Genomic DNA, 7,155 nt, shown 5'->3' with positions numbered 1-7,155 from the left:
AAATTAAAATATTGTTATATTTTATTTTGCTTTCTTAAAAAGCTTATTTGATACAGAAATAGCAATTGAAATAAGACAAGTACACAAACGTTTCATAACATTACCTATAAAGCCATTATTTTAGCACGACGTGCTATAAAGTTTTTAGACTAAAATTTTAGATTCTATTTTGTCCTGAGCTTTAGGATTGAACCTTCTTGATAAAGAGAAAATTTCTGTCTAAAAACTATTTAACACTGCGAAACAAATAATAATTGAAATATTATCTTGTTGGATAAACATGTCATGAAAAAAAAACACTTGATTTATTTGAAAAAATACATTTAAGTTTTAAATATTTTTCCCTTTTAAAGGGACTGTAAAGGAAAAATGAAAGGGAGTATAGGCTGAAAGCTAATCACTTTAGCTCTTGATCGTGACCCATGAAAGTTATATCTGATGTTTCTGTCTCGAGAAATTGATGTAAAACTGTTAAAATTATACGAAAGTTCATATATGTAAAATTTAGAAAATCTTAATCGATGAACGAACAAAATGAAAAAACGAATGCATTCATCATTAAACGTGGTATTTGTTATATGAAAAGTTGCTCCAGAATATTCCTTAGAAATATCATTAATATCTTCAGAAAAAAGATGAAGATGAACTGAGGACAGGAACTCTACTATTTCTTTCTCTAAAACAAAAACAAGGAATTTAAAAGAATCGAAAAAAAGCTTAAAGTAATTATTGAGAAGTAGCCAAAGTAGGTGATGCTAACATAGTTCAACTATCCGTTCTTGAAAATCTATTTCTCATTGTAAACTAAGTGTGAATTTTTGATTTTCTATGTTTCGCTGGAAAAAGAACTTTTTCAATATTTTGTCGAATTTTGATTTAGCCTTTGGGGTACCATTACAAACGTCGGACCCACAAACGTCGGACGTTATAAAGGTCGGACAGTACAAACGTCGGACGGGTATAATTTATACGAAAAAACGTCGGACTTTGGTTGAGTTTGAAAAAAATATCATTGCTCTAAGAAATAAATTAAAAATCACTCACTTACTGTGAAAAAATAAAGTTTCATCCTTTGAAGGTAGCACTGTATAAAACAACATACCAAAAAGGAGTTGAGTTCAATTGTCTATAACAAACTCTGATGATGTTTCAATATGCCTATATCTTTGCATATATCCTTCGTATAACCTTTAATATTTCAACCATGGAAATATATAAGATCAAATAGTTTTAGTTTGAGCGTATTAAAGGTTATTACCATTACTAGGTTGCAAAGATTTAGGGATGAGAATATTTGAGTTAGTGATAAGAACTCAGTAACTTTCGGTAGATTTTTATTGACCAGTGGATAAAAGTAAATAACCTTTAAGAAAAAATCTTAAAATCCAAATATTTTTTTCCTTAGTCCGTCTTTTGTAACGTCATGTGTGTGTGTCTGTAACAACGTAGTGTGTGTAAAGTTTACTGAACCGAAGGCGTGTACTGTACATATATATAGGTATATACACTACAGTACATACGAATCTCGGTATTTGTACAATCTAGGAGAGTACATATTTGTTTATTGTTAATTGTTTACTTAAAAATAAGTTTAATATACATGTAATATATTATTTATATATTTAGGTCAACAGTATAAGACAAATTTTTATGCAAAGAAAATAATTTGATTAAAGTTTACAGTAAACTAGTCGTTATTCAAGCTTAATTGTAATTGACAACATTGTTCTGCAATTTCCTTGACTGTATAGTCATGTTGTGTGTCTGTACCAAAAGAGTGTGTGTAAGGTTTAACGAACTTGTCTGCAGAGCAGTGCGACTGGCTTTCTCATGCCAGACCAGCGCCATTTCTTTTCCCTTTATTCCTATTCCCTGGATATTACGCTTACAGTCCCTTTTAAGAAACACTAGATTCCTGTAATGTTTCATACCTGAGAAGTTACATTCAACGAAGTTTCCAACATCGTTAAAGTATGGACCTCTCTCCTGAAATATTAAAGTATGGACCTCTCTCCTGAAATATTAAAGTATGGACCTCTCTCCTAAAATATTTAAGTATGGACCTCTCTCCTGAAATATTATATGGACCTCTCTCTTGAAATATTGAAGTATGGACCTCTTTCCTGAAATATTAAAGTATGGACCTCACTCCTGAAATATCAAAGTATGGACCTCACTCCTGAAATATCAAAGTATGGACCTCTCTCCTGAAATATTAAAGTATGGACCTCTCTCCTGAAATATTAAAGTATGGACCTCTCTCCTAAAATATTTAAGTATGGACCTCTCTCCTGAAATATTAGTGTATGGACCTCTCTCCTGAAATACTAAAGTATGGACCTCTCTCTCCTGAAATATTAAAGTATGGACAACTCTCTTAATGTAAGAGCATGGACCTCTCTCCTTAAATATTAAAGTATGAACCTCTCTCCTGAAATATTAAAATATGGACCTCTCTCCTGAAATATTAAAGTATGGACCTCTCTCCTGAAATATTAATGTATGGACCTCTCTCCTGAAATATTAAAGTATGGACCTCTCTCCTGAAATATTAAAGTATGGACCTCTCTCTCCTGAAATATTAAAGTATGGACCTCTCTCCTGAAATATTAGAGTACTAGAAATTCAAGGCGCTTCGCGCCCTTCTTTCTAGGCTTTAAGGGCGCTTCGCGCCCATTTTCTATTTAAATTGTGAACATGTTCTTTTTGTTTACATTTTAAAACAAAAACAAAAATTTCGCGGACTTAAAAAAAATACGAGGATTTTCAAGAATTTTTTTTTTACAAAATTAAAAACCTTTTAAACACATTTTTTTAAATTTTTATCATTCATAAACCTTCCCTGTGGTCACGTGATGTCCCACAAAAAAATTGGGCCCGATCGGTTCAGCCATTTTGACGTTTATTGGATACAAACAAACAGACAAACAGACAGACAAGCCAAATTTATATATAGATGGACCTCTCTCTGAAATATTAAAGTATGGACATCTCAAAACTTGTTTAAATGTTGAATATTACGAAAATATGGATTTTATTAAACTTTGAAAGTGTGGTTTGACCGCCATTAAAAGTATGGTGCAAAAATGAAAAAAAACTGACCTGAATATTTGCAATTCCAAAAGATTCCAACCTTTGCCTTAATAATGATAATTATTACAATTGATACATTATCACTGATACTTCTTTACAGAGAGCGCAAGAAATTTTAGTCATTTTATTTACCAATTTCATGTTTATTTAGAACATTAAATTAGATAAAACTAACACAATTGTTACTGTTTAAACCTGAACTACAGTAAATTGAACTGATTCACAAAGAAACTGCAAAGGAACTGAACAATTTTCTCACGGACAGCCCTGGTATACATTTGAATTTCCGAGCCGGGTCAACCTTTCCAGTCCCAGTTTGTACTGCACTTAGCTCTATGGACAGGACTAGTCGGTGCAACAACGTTGACGCGGGATATTATTTTGCTTAAATATCCCGACTGAATAGTAACTTATAGACGAATTACTTTTCGCCCCATGCTTAAACCATTTTATCATAGAAAAACTTTTTTTTGAGTTAGTGCTAATCTACAACGATTGAGCTCAATATCCACTATTGTTCCTGAATTTATAGCTAATCCTTCACTTTAAAAGTGTTTGACTTCAGAAATACACAATTTTTATTTAGAAAAATGATACCTGGGAAGGATGACATCAAACTGTTCGAAGCTTAGAAGAGTTTTAGTTTTATCCTCCCCACTATCCACCACAGCTGTTACTATTACTAAACATTATAGTTGTATCCTCCCCGCTATCCACCACAGCTGTTACTATTACTAAACATTATAGTTGTACCTCCCCGCTATCCACCACAGCTGTTACTATAACTAAACATTATAGTTGTATCCTCCCGCTATCCACCACAGCTGTTACTATTACTAAACATTATATTTTTATCCTCCCTGCTATCCACCACAGCTGTTACTATTACTAAACATTATAGTTGTATCCTCCCCGCTATCCACCACAGCTGTTACAATTACTAAACATTATAGTTGTATCCTCCCCGCTATTCACCACAGCTGTTACTATTACTAAATATTATAGTTGTATCCTCCCCGCTATCCACCACAGCTGTTACTATTACTAAACATTATAGTTGTATCCTCCCCGCTATCCACCACAGCTGTTACTATAACTAAACATTATAGTTGTATCCTCCCCGCTATCCACCACAGCTGTTACCTCCCTGCTATCCACCACAGCTGTTACTATTACTAAACATTATCCTCCCTGCTATCCACCACAGCTGTTACTATTACTAAACATTATCCTCCCTACTATCCAACAGCATACACCAACCAGAAATATATTTCAGTACAAGAAAACGATGTAAAGTATGTGAAAAAAAACTTCTCTTGCAAGTTGAAAGTAGAAAATATTTGGGTTTTATGAAAAAGTCAGGTTTAAAAAGAATAACATTTAATGAGGAATTATAGACTGCAATCTAATTTAAAGTGGGCTTACATTTCAGCAATACCAATTGCATCTTTATCTGACCAATAGCGTGTAAGAAATAGACGTTTTTCGATATTGAAAAGTGTTAAACTTTTAAGGAGAATATAATGGATATCTCATGCATCGTTGTGAATTGTATATCCCACTCTATATGTGGAGAGGCTTGAGTTACGTCTATTGTTGGTGATTATTTCTGAAGATTATCAGTAATCATGAATCGATCATAAATATAATGATTCTCTTGAATGATCATGAATACAAATTATAATTTGGTTGTACAAGCGAAGAGCAGTAAACAGCACGTAATTCTAGAATTATAATTGATTTTAAACTTTTTCATAAATCATTCAGCCCACATCGGATCTAAGCGAAACTAGAATTTAATTTAAAATCTTATTTTCTATGAAACATACGAAATTCAAATTTAAACAACAATAAAGACTTTTTAAAGATAAATTAGCTTTTTGACCGTACTTAATTCTCTTTTTTATTTATATTTCATGAAATTTAAAAAAAGAAAAGGAATTAAATATTAAAGATTTTTTTCAAGTGAAAGTATTTTTTTTAGATGTAAATGCACAAACATACTTACCTAATGGGGGTATGGCTCACTTCTAATATTGATAGTGTTTGAAAACTAAGGAATAAGAATAAAGGGAAGGGAAATGGCATGAGAAAGCCAGTCGCACTGCTTTGCAGACGAGTTCGTTATTACACACGCACACTCTCTAGGTACAGACACACAACATGACTAAAGTCAAATTAATTGCAGAACAATGTCGTCAATTATAATTAAGCTTGAATAACGAGTAGTTTATTGTAAACTTTAATCAAATTATATTCTTTGCATGACAATTTGGCTTAAAGTGATGACTTAAATATATAAATAATATAATACATGTATATTAAACTTATTTTTAAGTAAACAATTAACAATAAACAAATGCGAGATTCTTATGTACAGTATAGTGTATAAGTGTATACACCTACAGTACACGCCTTTGGTTCGTTATCACTTACACACACTCTTTTGGTACAGACACACTCATACATGACGTTTCCGCCCCCTGTGGAAAAGACCAACAGAGCCTTTCCTCTTAATTAAACCACTTTAATTCTGGGGTTATAGGAGAAATTGTAACAAACCAACTACGTATTCAGTTCCTTTAAGGAAAAAGATAAAAAAATATACTTCCGGAAAACATTACGACAAAAAATGAAAATACAGCAAAACACGAGTTTTTTCTAGTTTTTCAGGTTCTCACGTGGCCGGCTTTTAATTAGTTTCTTGTTTTTCAAAACATTCAAACAATTCAACATCTTAAAAACAATTTGATTGCAAACCAGCTTTTCATTTAATAGATGGAGGTATGTATAGGTAGGCTTTTTCAAGGCGCTGGGCGCCCATCTTTTATTTCAACTTTTAACTGTGCAAACAGACAAGCAAAGTATATACGTGAAAACAATAACAATGTAGTACCATTTGTACTTCTAGCAATTGACACTGTTTCATTTAATGAGTGGTACAAAAGGGAGTTTTGTACTTAATTTTAAAAAAAGTTTGAAAATTGTTGAATTCTGATCATTTCTATTTTGTAGAGAACCACTAATGAAAATAATCAGTTTTTACAAAAGTAAAACATGATTATCTAATTCATACTTTATGGCAGAAACAGCTTTTGACTGTTTTAATGTGAATTGAACAGGAATCATCTTAAATTTAAATTAATTATATTTCTATAATAAGGTCTGGCTAGATACATGGTAGTTGAGCTAATGCAGTAATTTTGTAGGATTCATTGGAGATCTATCAAGCGTTTTTACGGTGCATATTTTTTCAGCAAGAGCGCAAATTCAATCTGTAAAATTCTCCTGGATTGGGAGTGGATACAAAACGTAGATCAAAATATTGATTGAAAACGTCGATTATCAAAACATCTAATAACAAAACGTCGATGATACAAATCGTCGACTTACAAAGTGTCGACTGCTACAAAACGTCGACTGTTACGAAACGCCGACTGCTACAAAATGTCGCCAGTTTCAAAATGTTAGATTATGATGGGATTAGAAAATTTGTGGGTCGAGTGCTGCCGCTAGGATTGGCTAGGGGGCCGAGCGCTGCGGCCTCTTAAATGTTACACGATGTGCTGTCTTTCACATTATATTGGGTTAGGCTGGGTTAGCATAATTTCTGGACAGAGCTATAAAGCTAGGATGGGCTAGGGGGCCGAGCGCTGCGGCCTCTTAAATGTTGAATCATGTGCTGTCTCCTACATTACTTTGGGTCAGGCTGGGTTAAGACAATTTCTAGACATGAGCTATTTGGCTAGGATGGGCTAGGGGGCCGAGTGCTGCGGTCTCTTACATTACTTTGGGTTAGGTTAGGTTAAGATAATTTCTGGGCTGAGCGCTGCGGTTAGAGCAGGATATTACAGTATAAATATTACAGTTATTACAATGCTGTGTTGTGTGTCCTGCAAGATCCTCCCCTTCTTGTGAGATAAGATCAAATTAGCTGCAATCTGCAAGTAATTCTCCTGCCAGGATCGTAAAATAAATTGAAACTGAGCAATTTTGCGTATTCTAAAAAAATTTCCTAGGACATTTTATTGTAAATTGTGTTTTTAGAATTTAAAAAAAATA

The 7,155-nt window shown here is 33.1% G+C and overlaps 1 long non-coding RNA gene across 1 annotated transcript; it reads right to left on the bottom strand.

The window, feature by feature from the left end:
* Positions 1 to 602: 602 nt before the first annotated feature.
* LOC111706975 (uncharacterized) lies at positions 603 to 3,821 on the bottom strand. The gene is made up of 4 exons (XR_002766351.1): positions 3,691 to 3,821; positions 3,103 to 3,139; positions 1,932 to 1,986; positions 603 to 676 (listed from the first exon to the last, which is right to left on the bottom strand). It is a non-coding gene; the product is annotated as an uncharacterized LOC111706975 (long non-coding RNA).
* Between the last annotated feature and the right edge of the window lie 3,334 nt (positions 3,822 to 7,155).

This window comes from Eurytemora carolleeae, unplaced genomic scaffold, assembly GCF_000591075.1.
Source record: "Eurytemora carolleeae unplaced genomic scaffold, Eaff_2.0 scaffold143, whole genome shotgun sequence".
Classification (NCBI taxonomy): Eukaryota; Metazoa; Arthropoda; class Copepoda; order Calanoida; family Temoridae; genus Eurytemora; species Eurytemora carolleeae.
Note: the sequence above shows the minus strand (reverse complement) of the source record. Positions and strands in the feature narration are given on the sequence as shown.